This window comes from Coregonus lavaretus, assembly GCF_964263955.1.
Source record: "Coregonus lavaretus genome assembly, chromosome: 20".
Lineage (NCBI taxonomy): Eukaryota > Metazoa > Chordata > Actinopteri > Salmoniformes > Salmonidae > Coregonus > Coregonus lavaretus.
Window position 1 is genome coordinate 12,216,902 of NC_140007.1, and position 15,249 is coordinate 12,232,150.

A 15,249-nucleotide genomic window follows, 5' to 3' on the forward strand; every position below is an offset into this window, starting at 1 on the left:
AAGGGATACCTAGTCAGCTGCACAACTGAATGCATTCAACCGAAATGTGTCTTCCGCATTTAACCCGATCCCTCAGAATGAGAGGGTTGCGGGGGGCTGCCTTAATCGATGTAATCGGCGCCCGGGTTTATTAATTAATCAGACTTTTTTTTTTTTACCAACCTAACTACATAACGGTAATAATTTATTTGAAATGGTAAATCTTTATTGATAAACTGGGTAAATCAAGATGTAGCCTAGGTCTATTCACAATACAGGTGAATGCATATTCAATAGGAGTGTGTGCATGCATTGAGTTAGTTTGTTTTGGCTGATTTCATGGGCATTCAGATGAAAAACAATCAGTTCTCTTTCCATTTGGGACTTATTTTATTGTACTGATTAACAACATTTGCATAGAATAAGCAATCTCTTCTTTTATAAAAGTGTCTCTCTTTAGGACCTAATGACGTCATTTACACAGTCAGTGAGAGACAGGAGCGATGTGACTGGTCCGAGGGAGACGAAGTGAATGCATAACGTTTTTGGCAATGACTGTGGTTTTTGGTGACAATCAGCTTTGAAGTCAGCATATTATCACAAACAAAGTACCAGTGTAGTGAATTGATAGCTTCAGCTGTAAGCTAGCAAGGAAAGCTAGCCTACAAAGCTGGAAGCTACCGGTATCTTCTTGCATGTTCTAGCCTGTAATTAAGCAATAAGGCACGAGGCAGTGCTGTATTATGAATAGGCACAGGTAAATTGTGTTGTTCGGCCCGACGCGATAGCACTGCCTCGCGTGCCTTTTATTACAACGGTTGCCAACATTTTAAAATAACAATTTTACATATTTTCATTAAGACGTTATTTTTGATAAGTCAATTCATACAATTTAATTATTCCACCAGAAGATGTAGTCCGGACAAAAATCTGGTTAGTTATTTTGGTAATGTTGCTACAGACGCGACCCAGTCGTTAATTCTTCTTGCATAGTTGCTATGCAAAAGGACTGGGTTTCCGTTCTAAACGAAATGGTTGCTATGCAGGCTGGATAACGTGGAAATTTCACGGATCCAATTCGGTTCCGATCTCAATTTCGGAGCCCGAGAAGATCTCTACTTGACAGGCTAATGATAGACTAGCAACCCAACAGACTGACAGGCTACAGCTGTAGACAGTAATAATTGAGACACCAGTTACCAACCTGTTGTTCCATTCAAATTCTCTATGCTGCTCCTCATATGGTCATGTGTGGTTGGTAAACATACAAAGCCAGAGTCTGAGATGACTGGAAAGGAAGAGAGAATTCAAGCCTGGGAGAGACGTTACCACGCGAGAGACACACAGCTCTGTGTGTATGTGAGGACTGTGACGAACAGTAGCTACAGCAACGATCTAGCTCATTTGAATAGAATCCCATTTGGCAAGCCGAGCGGCCTCTTAGGGGTGAGCTGAGAGCAAAATGACAAAGGGGAGAGGACCAACACACCCAGGAGCCCCATTAAGAGATAACGCCAAGCCCGGAGAGGATGCGTGCAAAGCTCACTTGAACATGTTTTCACATGATAGGCTAGTTTCGATGTGTGTGTACACACTATTGGGTAGTCCACATATGGACAAAACAATTATATTTTTTACTTTGCGATTCGAAAGTAAAGCCTGAACCTTTGCCGTGGTTTTAGTTAAATCGCTATTTTGACTGCCTGTCTGTCTTGCTTGTGTTTGAAATGCTTGCCTATATAGCTGCATGTAACTCAGCAGCTAAGAACATGAAATCGCTTGAGTGCCTGTTTGTGTCGTGCTTATGTTTGAGCCTACTGAGGCATGGAATGCAATAGTTCGAACATGTCGACCAAGAAAAATACATATTTAGAACTGATAATTGACCGCATGGTACAAGAATGAATGCAATTAATTGATTTTTGAATTATCAATAGACACAGCTTTGTAGAACCAAAAACAAACATGCCTCTGTTCAACACTCAAACAAATCGTTTGGGGAGGCTGCTGCAGTTCGCAAACAATATTGTGATTATCTTCCTTGCGGCAGTCAAACCGAGAGCATTCCGCCAAGGTCGTTCACTTCGTTTCCACGCTATCAATAAATAATCTTATTTGTATGCCTAGCAATCAAACTGTACATTGTTTGAAGCACACTTTTATAAGTCTCAGTCACAAATGACAGCTACAATAAGCCCCCTATGGTAAACGCTTGTAGAATAATGATTATTTGAAGTTTAGTTCGTTTGCCAGTAGGGGGTCCTGGCATTACTGAATTAAATGTCAAAAGATTTGTTCTTTTGACTGAACAAGTTGAAAAGATCGGAGTCAGTAAAAAGAGCTGAACTTCCCACCACTACTGAGCATCTCGCCATCTCTTGGCAGCATTTACATGCCAGATTCAGAAGCATGAAAACCCAATTAGAAGAAAAAAAACTTTAAAACCCCATTACAGTTTTGCCCAAAGTGTAGAAGAGAAAGATACATTTTTTTATTTTTTGTTTGTTTTGGAGTCAAAGATTAGTTTTTTCAAATGGGTTTCTTAATTATTTTATTTCAGTTTAATACATTTGTTTTCATTATACGTTTTTTTTTTTGTTTCATTTTACTATAATAACCTTGATGTGACCTTTCATTAACCCCTCTCCTGATGAGGGAGAGAAATCAGAAAATCTTAAAATGTGGGTTTTTGGTAACAGCATGACAAGACACTAGGCAATATTTCTTAAACTTACACAAGGCAAATCATTTCTGGAAAACTAAACATAAATATTGATATTAGTTGGCAGAGGTCCTTTACTTTAATTGTGGTGTTTTGATGTAGGCCTATTTCTAACACCTTTATTTTTAGCTCAGGTACATCCTGTTTCAATTGATCATACTTGAGATGTTTCTACAACTTGATTGGAGTCCACCTGTGGTAAATTCAATTGATTGGACGTGATTTGGAAAGGCACACACCTGTCTATATAAAGGTCCCACAGTTGACAGTGCATGTCAGAGCAAAAACCAAGCCATGAGGTCGAAGGAATTGTCTGTAGAGCTCCGAGACAGGATTGTGTCGAGGCACAGATCTGGGGAAGGGTACCAAAACATTTCTGCAGCATTGAAGGTCCCCAAGAACACAGTGGCCTCCATCATTCTTAAATGGGCCCTGTGTAGCTCAGTTGGTAGAGCATGGAGCTTGCAACGCCAGGGTTGTGGATTCGATTCCCACGGGGGGCCAGTATAATAAATAAATAATATGCCATTTAGCAGACGCTTTTATCCAAAGCGACTTACAGTCATGCGTGCATACATTATTTTTTGTGTATGGGTGGTCCCGGGGATCGAACCCACTACCTTGGCGTTACAAGCGCCGTGCTCTACCAGCTGAGCTACAATGATTATTATTTTATTTTTTTATGTATGCACTCACTAACTGTACGTCGCTCTGGATAAGAGTGTCTGCTAAATGACTAAAATGTAAAAAAATGGAAGATGTTTGGAACCACCAAGACTCTTCCTAGAGTTGGCCGCCCGGCCAAACTGAGCAATCGGGGGAGGAGGGCCTTGGTCATGCTTTTTTTTCAAGCAGGCTTGACTACTGTACTGCTCTCCTGTCTGGTCTACCCAAGAAAGTCATTGGTCAATTGTAAAATATACAGAATACTGCAGCACGGATACTGGCGAAGACCAGACGGGGAGCACACATTACACCGGTTAAGGTCTCTGCACTGGCTGCCTGTGAGTTTTAGAATTAGGATTCTATTGGTTTTTAAATCAATCCACGATTGTGCACCCCAATACATGTCAGACATGCTTTGAAGTTATGTACCCAGTAGGTCCCTCAGGTCCACTGGCACTGGCCTTTTAACCATCCCAAAGCCTTGGACCAAAAGACATGGAGGCAGCCTTTAGTTACCATGCCTCTGGAATAGCCTGCCAGAGAACTTGAGTGGGGCCGACACTGTGGACATATTTAAAAGAGCTTTTTAAAAAACATACCTTTTTAGCTTTGCTTTTCCGTAGGGTGCTTTTTTGTCTTTTTTAATCCTCGTTTGTAGTAAATATACATTTTTATTTCATTGTTTTTTCCTGTAAAGCAGTGTTGCATTCCATGTGTGAAATGTGCTGTATAAATAAAGCTTGATTTGATGAGAAAGCCAGGCCTTCACTACTCTCTGAATACATACCATTGACAGCTGTAGAGGAGAAAGGTCAGACTGAGTGTCTACAACAGCCAGTCTACATGGAAATTATAGAGAATGGGAGAGATTTATAGCGTAAGCGGTGAGTCAACCTTGGAAAAGGACATACAGCATGGCTAAAGAATAAATCACAGTGAGACAGGAGAGAAAACAGTGGGTTAAAAGGTAGGTACTAATAGTGGGGCACAGGGCCATGGGTTTAAATTTTTCCGGTTCTAGGAAATGTGGGGCTTTATCTGGTACTCCGTGATTCAAACTAACTGACAAAGGCACCACCAACACCCGTCATGCCTGTGTCAACATTGGCAAACTATGAAAGACATACTCAAACATTGAGGAGTTACTATATACTGCCCTGGTGCCCCTCAGGAAAGCCTTGAGGAATGTAATCTCTGATAACAATGACGAGGGAACCCAAGGCAGGGCAGGACACTGCTGCTGTTGGCTACAGATACACACCGCCATTGAGTGAGCTCTAGTTAGATTGAGTCAGCACAATGCAGTGTCACCTGAAACCTGGGAGGACCATCACCCTCCCTTGAACTCAAACAAGAGACGTGTTCTAGTCCAAACTAGATCTGAAGCACCAACCATGTGCAAGCCTTTTCCATACATACTCCTCAAATGGTAATGGAATTAACCTTATTGATCATGCTGACACACAGGGCCTCTGAGGGTTGTGTAAATAAGTCACTATGTTTTGGGAGATGCTTGGGTTGAAATAGATGCTAATTGACTGGTGCGGGCAATTACTGTCCTGACTGTGGGTTGTTAGGAGAAAGTCACAGCAGGCTATCCCCATGGGGAATTATTTGTCAACAAGGTTATCCTCTAACTGTGCATCACAAATGGAAGGGGGACTCTTCAACATCTGTATGACCCCGTTCATTGCTTGATTTCCACCAAAATGCTGGTACTTTAAATAACATGAAGCAGCCTAGGGTCCAAACCTGGGTTTAAAAAACTATTTCAAATATCTCAATTACTTTGACATAGATTTCAAAGTAAGTATTCAGAGATGTTTTGTTTGAAAAGACAAGTAGTTGAATATAGATATGTATTTGGAAATACACTTGGAAATTATTGACATGTACTAAATCCACAAATCCACCCCCATGCATTTAACCCAGGTATTTGAATATAGAATTTGAAATAGTATTGGAAAATACTCTCAAATAGTAGGCCATTTATAGGAAATTATTTGAAAATATTTTCAAATAAGTCAATGGAATTAGTTGATGCAAGCCACATTATTTGAAAATACTCAAATTACAAAATATAAGAATTTAAATAACAAATACACATGTATTTGAACACAGGTCTGCAAGTGTCACAGTGGCCCATCTCCAGCATCAAAGACACAGACAGTTTAACAACAGGGGTCAGAATAACAATCCCATATTGTGTTATCTTCTAGCTGATTGGATTCAGCATCTTGTTGACAGAGATGCAGCATAGACACAGACATGAACTGGAGGGAGTAGCCTGCCATGCTCCACCTTGAATTCGCCTGTTTTGCATTCACTAAACAACAAGTCCATGTGATGTCGGTTGTAGCCAGGGATGGCAGTGAAAGTAAATGTATCTTATACAAGCCAGTTTACTTTCGTGATTAGCTAGCTAGCAAGGCATACTTTAGGAAACCTAGCTAACGCAACGTAGGAGGGAGAGGCTAGTTAGCTATGTTGCATGCTAACTAGCACGTATTAAATCGAGTCACTGGCTAGGGAGCTAGCTAGATCAATGCGACATTAACCTTTATAACACTATGTACTTCCTAGATTAATATCAACTACACAATCAAACAAATTATTGACGTGCTGTCTTGCTTTGTCATATCCAACTAACGATAGCTGGAAAGCTAGTCCCGAGAACTCGTCGAATCAAGCTAGCAAGCTAGCATAAAAAACAAAGACAATGCAAAAGTTTGCGTTTAGTTACATTACAGTCCATACACAAAACTCACAGAACTGTCACATATATTGTTATAATTACTGTACCTGAAGCGTTGGGACACCAGGTAACGTTTGACTTAATTTGAAAGGACAGGAGGACCACAAAACGGTGTGAATTGACACACAAGCGGAAGTAGGTGACCACAGGGGCGGTCTTATTGACAACCGGTCAATCGGGTATCGGTGAATGGACCGCCTGATCCACATACACTGAACGTACAAACCATGAACAACATCGTCGTAATATTGAGTTGCACCCCTTCCTTATTTTTGCCCTCAGAACAGCCTAAATTCGTCAGAGCATGGAATCTACAAGGTGTCGAAAGCGTTCCACAGAGATGCTGGCCATGTTGACTCCCACAGTTGTCAATTTGGCTGGATGTCCTTTGGGTGGTGGACAATTCTTCATACACACGGGAAACGGTTGAGCGTGAAAAACCCAGCAGCTTTGCAGTGCTTGACACACTAAAACCGGTGCGCCTGGCACCTACTACCATACCCCGTTCAAAGGCACTTAAATATTTTGTCTTGCCCATTCAGCCTCTGAATGGCACACATACACAATCCATGTCTCAATTGTTTTAAGGCTTAAAAATCCTTCTTTAAACGGTCTCCTCCCCTTAATCTACACTGATTGAAGTGGATTTAACAAGTGACATCAATAAGGGATCATAGCTTTCACCTGGATTCACCTGGTCAGTCTATGTCATGGAAAAAGCAGGTGTTCTTAATGTATTGTACAGGCTGGCTGGTGGGTGGACTAAATAACATTACACACTATTCATTTTTTTTAGGATACAAAAATCATTTTTTAACCACATTAGGGACAAGAAGATGAATGCCAAAAATGTATCTAATTACTAAATCAAATCAAAATGTATTTGTCACATGCTTCATAAACAACAGGTGTACTAACAGTGAAATGCTTACTTACGGGTCCTTTTCCAACAATGCAGAGTTAAAGATATATATTTTTAAAAATATATAGAAATAGTGACACAAGGAATAAATACACAGTGAATAACGAATAACCATAACAAGTAAAAAATAACATGGCTATATACAGGGAGTACCAGTACCGAGTCGATTTGCAGAGGTACGAGGTAATTGAGGTAGCTATGTACATATAGTAGGGGTAAAATGACTAGGCAACAGGATAGATAATAGACAGTAGCAGTAGCGTATGTGGTGAGTGTGAAAGTGCGTTTGTGTGTGGCGTCAGTATGCATTTGTACTGTATGTTTGTGTATATGTGTGTTGGGGTGTCAGTGTAAGTACTGTATGTGTGAGTGTGTGGGTAGAGTCCAGCATGTGTGCATAGAGTCAGTGCAGGAGAGTTAGTGCAAAAAAAGGGTCAATGCAGGTAGTCCGGGTAGCCATTTGATTGGCTATTTAGCAGTCTTGTTTAGCATTCATGGCTTGGGGGTAGAAGCTGTTCAGGGTCCTGTTGGTTTCAGACTTGGTGCACCGGCCCTGCTTGCCATGTGGTAGCAGAGAGGACAGTCTATGGCTAGGGTGGCTTGAGTCTTTAAAAAAAAAAGTGGGCCTTCCTCTGACACCGCCTGGTATAGAGGTCCTGAATGGCAGGGAGCTCGGCCCCAGTGATATACTGAGCCGTACTCACCACCCTCTGTAGACCCTTATGGTCGGGTGCCTTGCAGTTGCCGTACCAAGCGGTGATACAGCCATTCAAGATGCTCTCAATGGTGCAGCAGTATAACTTTTTTGAGGATCTGAGGGCCTATGCCAAATCTTTTCAGCCTCCTGAGGGTGAAGAGGCGCTGTCGTGCCCTCTTCACAACTGTGTGGGTGTGTGTGGACCATGGTAATTCCTTAGTGATGTGGACACAGAGGAACTTGAAGCTCTCGACCCGCTCCACTACAGCCCCATCAATGTGGACGGGGGCGTGCTCGCCCCTACGTTTCCTGTAGTCCACGATCAGCTCCTTTGTCTTGCTGATGTTAAGGGAGAGGTTGCTGTCGTGCGCGGTCATGCAGTCATGGGTAAACAGGGAGTACAGGAGGGTGAACAGGGACTACTATCAAAGTGATATCTGACCCAGCAATCAATTTCCAGAGGACAGGGGACTTTAAGAATGATGATGAAAAATAGGCCTACTGTTTGTTTTTCATTCCGATTATTAATATCTGAAATCTCTCAATCGCATGGCATTACTATACAACAGCCATCAACACTCGCTGTCTTCTCTCATGGATACTGCCAAAGCCAGGTGCCCAACCATGTCCGCATGAAGGCTCAGGATCATCTAACAATAACTGTCTGGAGAATGGTAATTGATGGTTGTATTGAAGTTGATAATGCTTTTGCTGATGATGCTGGTGATGATGGGTGAAAGTACTTGGCCTGTAGTGGAGACACCTCCTGTACAAATATGTAAAACTGTGTTCAAAAGTGAATGATATCACATTGACAGACATTGTAGACACATCAGGCAATCACATACAGCAACTGACAGGGAGAGTATTTTGCATCAACAGTCTACCTACCTCCAGCATGTCCTGTACTAAAAACAGAGCTGGGAGGGATGGGAGTAGATCTATCGCAGTAATCAGCATGCAGTGCATTGTTTATGAGGGATATGTTAGGCTGTCATGTACTATTCTGCTCATCAATAACGGAGGCAGCAGTCACTGATACACCCACCTGTCCTCAGATCGCCATAAAGCATGACGACAGGCTTCTGTCATGACCTGCAGTGACCCTGTCACAAATATGCACTCACTGCAGATTCTAGTGTTCTATTTTAAGCTTAGGGGTTAGATTTAGGGTTAGGGTTAGGGTTAGGGTTAGGGTTAGAATTAGGTTTAGGGTTAGGGTTAGGGGTTAAGGTTAAGGTTAAGGTTAAGGTTAAGGTTAAGGGTAATGGTAAGGATAAGGGATAGGGTTAGGGTTAGGCTTAGTTTTAGGGGTTAGGGAAAATATGATTTTGAATGTAAATACATTGTGGGTCCCCACAGTGATAGTAAAACATATGGTGTGTGTCTATGTGTGTGAGTTTCAGATCGGAGAGACACAAGAGGAGGGAGAGAGAGCATAACAATTAACTTTGATCATTCACTGAGAGCAGATGAGATGTTGGGTGGATCAGACAGGTTCTTGTCCTAGTTGTGTTACATATTAAAGTCTGATGATTTGATGAGTGAGGGAGTTATTTTATCCATTCAAGCACTGCCCAGTTCTGGGCTCTTCAACGAAACATAGACCTGCTTGTCTCGCCACACCCTCCTGAAAACCAGGGGGATTTTTTAAATAGTTTAACCACAGGCAAGCAATCCATCGCTCTGCACAGAGAGAGTGCATAGTTATGGCCATTGTTGAAGCGGTATCGCTCCAATGGTTCATGGCAACCAGAGAGAGAGGTTGTTTAGATGGCCTCAGAGAAGTCATTCAGCATTTTGTACGGTAATTACACAGCTAGCCAGTGCTAGAGAATGCCACAGGCTGGTTTTGTTTCAGTGCTTCGGATAAAAAAATCATTCTCTCTCTCTTGGCATATCATAACTATGGGTCAACAACTATTTTATTCTTGTGGAATATGGCTTGAACAAGAAGGCTTTGAGTGTATGAAATTAAAGCGCCATATATTTTATAATCAGATAAGCTTTTCACAAATTACATATCACATACTTGTTTTTCTCTGAGAATATGTTGTTTACTTCAAGGAGTAGTCATATTCATATCAGGGGGTAATGTTCACAGTTACCAGTCCCTCAGCTGACATGCCCTGATTTGCCCTTGTGGAGTCCTTGCAGGCTATTCCTCATATTCCCACTAGATGGAGGTAGAGAACTGTGATGCATTTTCTTGCTCTTCTTCCATGGTCAGTTTGAACAGAAATCTATTCAGTTTCCATTATATGCTGTCTCACAATCTCTAGATGAAATCTGTCAATGAGTCAAATCTGTAACTGCTTTGAGAGTGAATTGAAGGCAATCCAGATGTTGTGAGAATATAAAATGATAAAACAGAAACATAATTATTTGGCCATTTGATCAAAAAGATAGCTCAAATTGAATGTAGGCTTACCCTTACATACAAAGGCCACATATCCTTTGCTGTGACTTGTGTCACTCACCACCATATTTCAAGGATCTAAGGATTTAAGGAGCCTGAGCCTCCCATGTGACACATCAACAAACAACAAGCAGAGGAACACAATAACATGGCCAGATAAAAGATGAGCACACAGTTATTGTCATTGTTGGCATCCTAACCATCACTCTGGAGACTTGGTGGCAACACACCGGCGCAGGGGACCCAGAAATAGAGTTCATCTAGGCCTCTGGAGGGACAACAGAGCAGCAGGGGGTCCTAATGTTGATATCATTATTACAGTTATGCAGGCCATTGGGATAAGGGATGAAAGCTGGAGAAAAGCTTATTATCCATACTATATATATTTTTTTTACTTCATATCCCACCAGCAGTTGGGCTGTTTAAATCATGGTTTAAATATGTCTCTGAGAATGCTGGCATACTTAAGTAATAGCACTGCTGATAGATAATAGCCATAACAAGTTCTCAAAACTTATGTTGAGGATGACTGGATTCCAATTACTGTAATGTAAAGACTTGCCTGGACAGCAGTTTTTCTGTATGGGTATTAGCCTATACTTCTTTATGTCCAGAGCTGATGGAGTTCATATAATCTGACTATAATAAACTGGAAGGAAAAGAAGGAGGTGTTAGGTAATTAAGGACTATGTCCACTGTTAATGAGCATTGGTTGTCTCTCCCTCCCTGTTCCAGCTCTGTGATCGTTGAAGCGCTGGGCCCAGATGCCGCCTGTGATTCCACGCCATATCCTGGCTGTGGCAAGAAGGGAGACCTGGCAGCCCTGGCTGGCACCACAAAGTGCTTTGTTGGCACTATGCCCATCCTAGCAGATGGCATATACAGTGAGGGAAAAAAGTATTTGATCCCCTGCTGATTTTGTACGTTTGCCCACTGACAAAGAAATTATCAGTCTATAATTTTAATGGTAGGTTTATTTGAACAGTGACAGAGAGACAGAAAAACAACAACAAAAATCCAGAAACACGCATGTCAAAAATGTTATAAATTGATTTGTATTTTAATGAGGGAAATAAGTATTTGACCCCCTCTCAATCAGAAAGATTTCTGGCTCCCAGGTGTATTTTATACAGGTAACGAGCTGAGATTAGGAGCACACTCTTAAAGGGAGTGCTCCTAATCTCAGCTTGTTACCTGTATAAAAGACACCTGTCCACAGAAGCAATCAATCAATCAGATTCCAAACTCTCCACCATGGCCAAGACCAAAGAGCTCTCCAAGGATGTCAGGGACAAGATTGTAGACCTACACAAGGCTGGAATGGGCTACAAGACCATCGCCAAGCAGCTTGGTGAGAAGGTGACTATTCGTAAATGGAAGAAACACAAAATAACTATCAATCTCCCTCGGCCTGGGGCTCCATGCAAGATCTCACCTCGTGGAGTTGCAATGATCATGAGAACGGTGAGGAATCAGCCCAGAACTACACGGGAGGATCTTGTCAATGATCTCAAGGCAGCAGGTGTTTTTCTGCTAAGGGGACAGGACAACTTCACTGCATCAAAGGGACGATGGACAGGGCCATGTACCGTCAAATCTTGGGTGAGAACTTCCTTCCCTCAGCCAGGGCATTTAAAATGGGTCGTGGATGGGTATTCCAGCATGACAATGACCCAAAACACATGGCCAAGGCAACAAAGGAGTGGCTCAAGAAGAAGCACATTAAGGTCCTGGAGTGGCTTAGCCAGTCTCCAGACCTTAATCCCATAGAAAATCTGTGGAGGGAGCTGAAGGTTCGAGTTGCCAAACGTCAGCCTCGAAACCTTAATGACTTCTTTGATCTGCAAAGAGGAGTGGGACAAAATCCCTCCTGAGATGTGGGCAAACCTGGTGGCCAACTACAAGAAACGTCTGACCTCTGTGATTGCCAACAAGGGTTTTGCCACCAAGTACTAAGTCATGTTTTGCAGAGGGGTCAAATACTTATTTCCCTCATTAAAAAGCAAATCAATTTATAACATTTTTGACATGCGTTTTTCTGGATTTTTTTGTTGTCATTCTGTCTCTCACTGTTCAAATAAACCTACCATTAAAAAATTATAGACTGATCATGTCTTTGTCAGTGGGCAAACGTACAAAATCAGCAGGGGATCAAATACTTTTTTCCCTCACTATAGATAGATAGATAGATAGATAGATAGATAGATAGATAGATAGATAGATAGATAGATAGATAGATAGATAGATAGATAGATAGATAGATAGATAGATAGATAGATAGATAGATAGATAGATAGATAGATAGATACCATTGAATGGACAGTGAATACTGAGCCGGTTTCCCACTGAGACGCTGACAGCCTTCTATGTACTCTCGCTCTGCAAATCCCCTTTGATAGGTTTTATGTGGCCTAACATTGTTACGTGATCCCTGGGGGAAGCTCACAGCTAATCATGACTCCTACTTTGTGACATTCTATAGGCTCAGACCTCATTTATGTGCTCTCTGTCACCTCCGGCCGCAGGGCAAACGGCCCAAGACAATACCCAAGGACCAGTCAGCCCTTCCCCCATCAAGGGGCCAAAATGTATCTCTCTACGGTATCCGGAGGATTGATTACTGGAATGTGTGACAGAATAATGATATGGTATCCATGTCTGGTATCTTGAAACTTGTCCCCTAAGGAAGACTCTGATGCCATCTATATGGATCTATGATCTCTGTTGTAACTTGTATCTGTACAGGGTGAACTCTAAATTACTCTATTCAAAGGGGTTTTATTGTCTGTTTACAGTGGTCTCATCCCACGCACAAGCCTTTAGATGCTGTGACACCTTGTGGAGATTGGGCCTGGGTGATCGAGTTACTGTAAACTTGGAATCGTTTGATTGGTCAATGGTGGTTGGTTTTTGTTTGAAGAAGTTACACCTTCAGAGGTTATAAATGGAATGTTGTTCTCTCCATTATCCTGTAGCATGTCCATTGGAGAACAGCTGTATGATATTTTCTAATTTCCTGGGCTTCTAGGCCTCTGGCCTAGTACAGTGAGGGAAAAAAGTATTTGATCCCCTGCTGATTTTGTACGTTTGCCCACTGACAAAGAAATGATCAGTCTATAATTTTAATGGTAGGTTTATTTGAACAGTGAGAGACAGAATAACAACAAAAAAATCCAGAAAAACGCATGTCAAAAATGTTATAAATTGATTTGCATTTTAATGAGGGAAATAAGTATTTGACCCCCTCTCAATCAGAAAGATTTCTGGCTCCCAGGTGTCTTTTATACAGGTAACGAGCTGAGATTAGGAGCACACTCTTAAAGGGAGTGTTCCTAATCTCAGTTTGTTACCTGTATAAAAGACACCTGTCCACAGAAGCAATCAATCAATCAGATTCCAAACTCTCCACCATGGCCAAGACCAAAGAGCTCTCCAAGGATGTCAGGGACAAGATTGTAGACCTACACAAGCCTGGAATGGGCTACAAGACCATCGCCAAGCAGCTTGGTGAGAAGGTGACAACAATTGGTGCGATTATTTGCAAATGGAAGAAACACAAAAGACTGTCAATCTCCTTCAGCCTGGGGCTCCATGCAAGTTCTCACCTCGTGGAGTTGCAATGATCATGAGAACGGTGAGGAATCAGCCCAGAACTACAAGGGAGGATCTTCTCAATGATCTCAAGGCAGCTGGGACCATAGTCACCAAGAAAACAATTGGTAACACACTACGCCGTGAAGGACTGAAATCCTGCAGCGCCCGCAAAGTCCCCCTGCTCAAGAAAGCACATATACAGGCCCGTCTGAAGTTTGCCTATGAACATCTGAATGATTCAGAGGAGAACTGGGTGAAAGTGTTGTGGTCAGATGAGACCAAAATCGAGCTCTTTGGCATCAACTCAACTCGCCGTGTTTGGAGGAGGAGGAATGCTGCCTATGACCCCAAGAACACCATCCCCACCGTCAAACATGGAGGTGGAAACATTATGCTTTGGGGGTGTTTTTCTGCTAAGGGGACAGGACAACTTCACCGCATCAAAGGGACATATTAGCCAGGGCATTGAAAATGGGTCGTGGATGGGTATTCCAGCATGACAATGACCCAAAACACACGGCCAAGGCAACAAACTCTGCCCACATGTACATATTACTTCAACTACCTCAACTAGCCGGTGCCCCAGCACATTGACTCTGCACCGGTACCCCCCTGTATATATAGCCTCCCTACTGTTATTTTATTTTACTTCTGCTCTTTTTTTCTCAACACTTTTTTTGTTGTTGTTTTATTTTTACTTTTTTTGTTAAAAATAAATGCACTGTTGGTTAAGGGCTGTAAGTAAGCATTTCACTGTAATGTCTGCACCTGTTGTATTCGGCGCATGTGGCCAATAAAATTTGATTTGATTTGATTTGAAAGGAGTGGCTCAAGAAGAAGCACATTAAGGTCCTGGAGTGGCCTAGCCAGTCTCCAGACCTTAATCCCATAGAAAATCTGTGGAGGGAGTTGAAGGTTCGAGTTGTCAAACGTCAGCCCCTGGATAGGCTGGAATAAAGCCTGTGAGTGGTTAACCAGGAGCTTTGCGCTGTATGTGTGTCTGTCTGTGTGTGCATACATGAGTGTGTGCATGTCCGTGTGTGTGTGCATGCATGCGTGTCTGTGTGCGTGCGCGTGCGCGTGCACGTGTTGGTGTGTGTGAACAGCACAGTATTAAGCAGTCATTACAGAGTAAGTTAATTAGGGAGCATGGGCTTTGTGCTCCTGTGTGATCCCTGCTTCATTTTTCAGAGATACCATTCTTCCACTGAGGCTTAGATCTGTGTTGAACTGTTGGTCTGATAGACTCTCGTTCTGGCACATGACAAATCGACAGACAAAACAACATATGATCCCGGGACAACACATACAAGTGTTAAATAAATATTAGAGCATTGTGACTGAAACTTGTGCTTATACTCTAAGGTGTTAATTTAGGGTTTTAATGTGGTAGTATAATAACTGCCTATTCGACACTAAGATTACACATATTATTACAGTATAGGAAATTATACTGTGTGTGTGCGTGTGTGCGTGCGTGTGGGTGGGTGTGTGA

At 42.1% G+C, this 15,249-nt stretch overlaps 1 protein-coding gene across 2 annotated transcripts in view; it reads right to left on the minus strand.

Moving 5' to 3' along the window:
• The window catches only part of LOC311147272 (oxysterol-binding protein-related protein 2-like), a 30,232-nt gene extending 23,981 nt beyond the window's left edge, over positions 1-6,251 (minus strand). Inside the window, exon 1 of one of the 2 annotated variants that reach the window (XM_084183948.1) lies at positions 6,170-6,251. The gene's annotated coding sequence lies outside the window, so the exon portion shown is untranslated. Of the gene's footprint in view, positions 1-1,183; positions 1,357-6,169 lie in introns of those variants that run through there. The other variant, XM_084183949.1, reaches the window with a different exon arrangement.
• Positions 6,252-15,249: the final 8,998 nt, after the last annotated feature.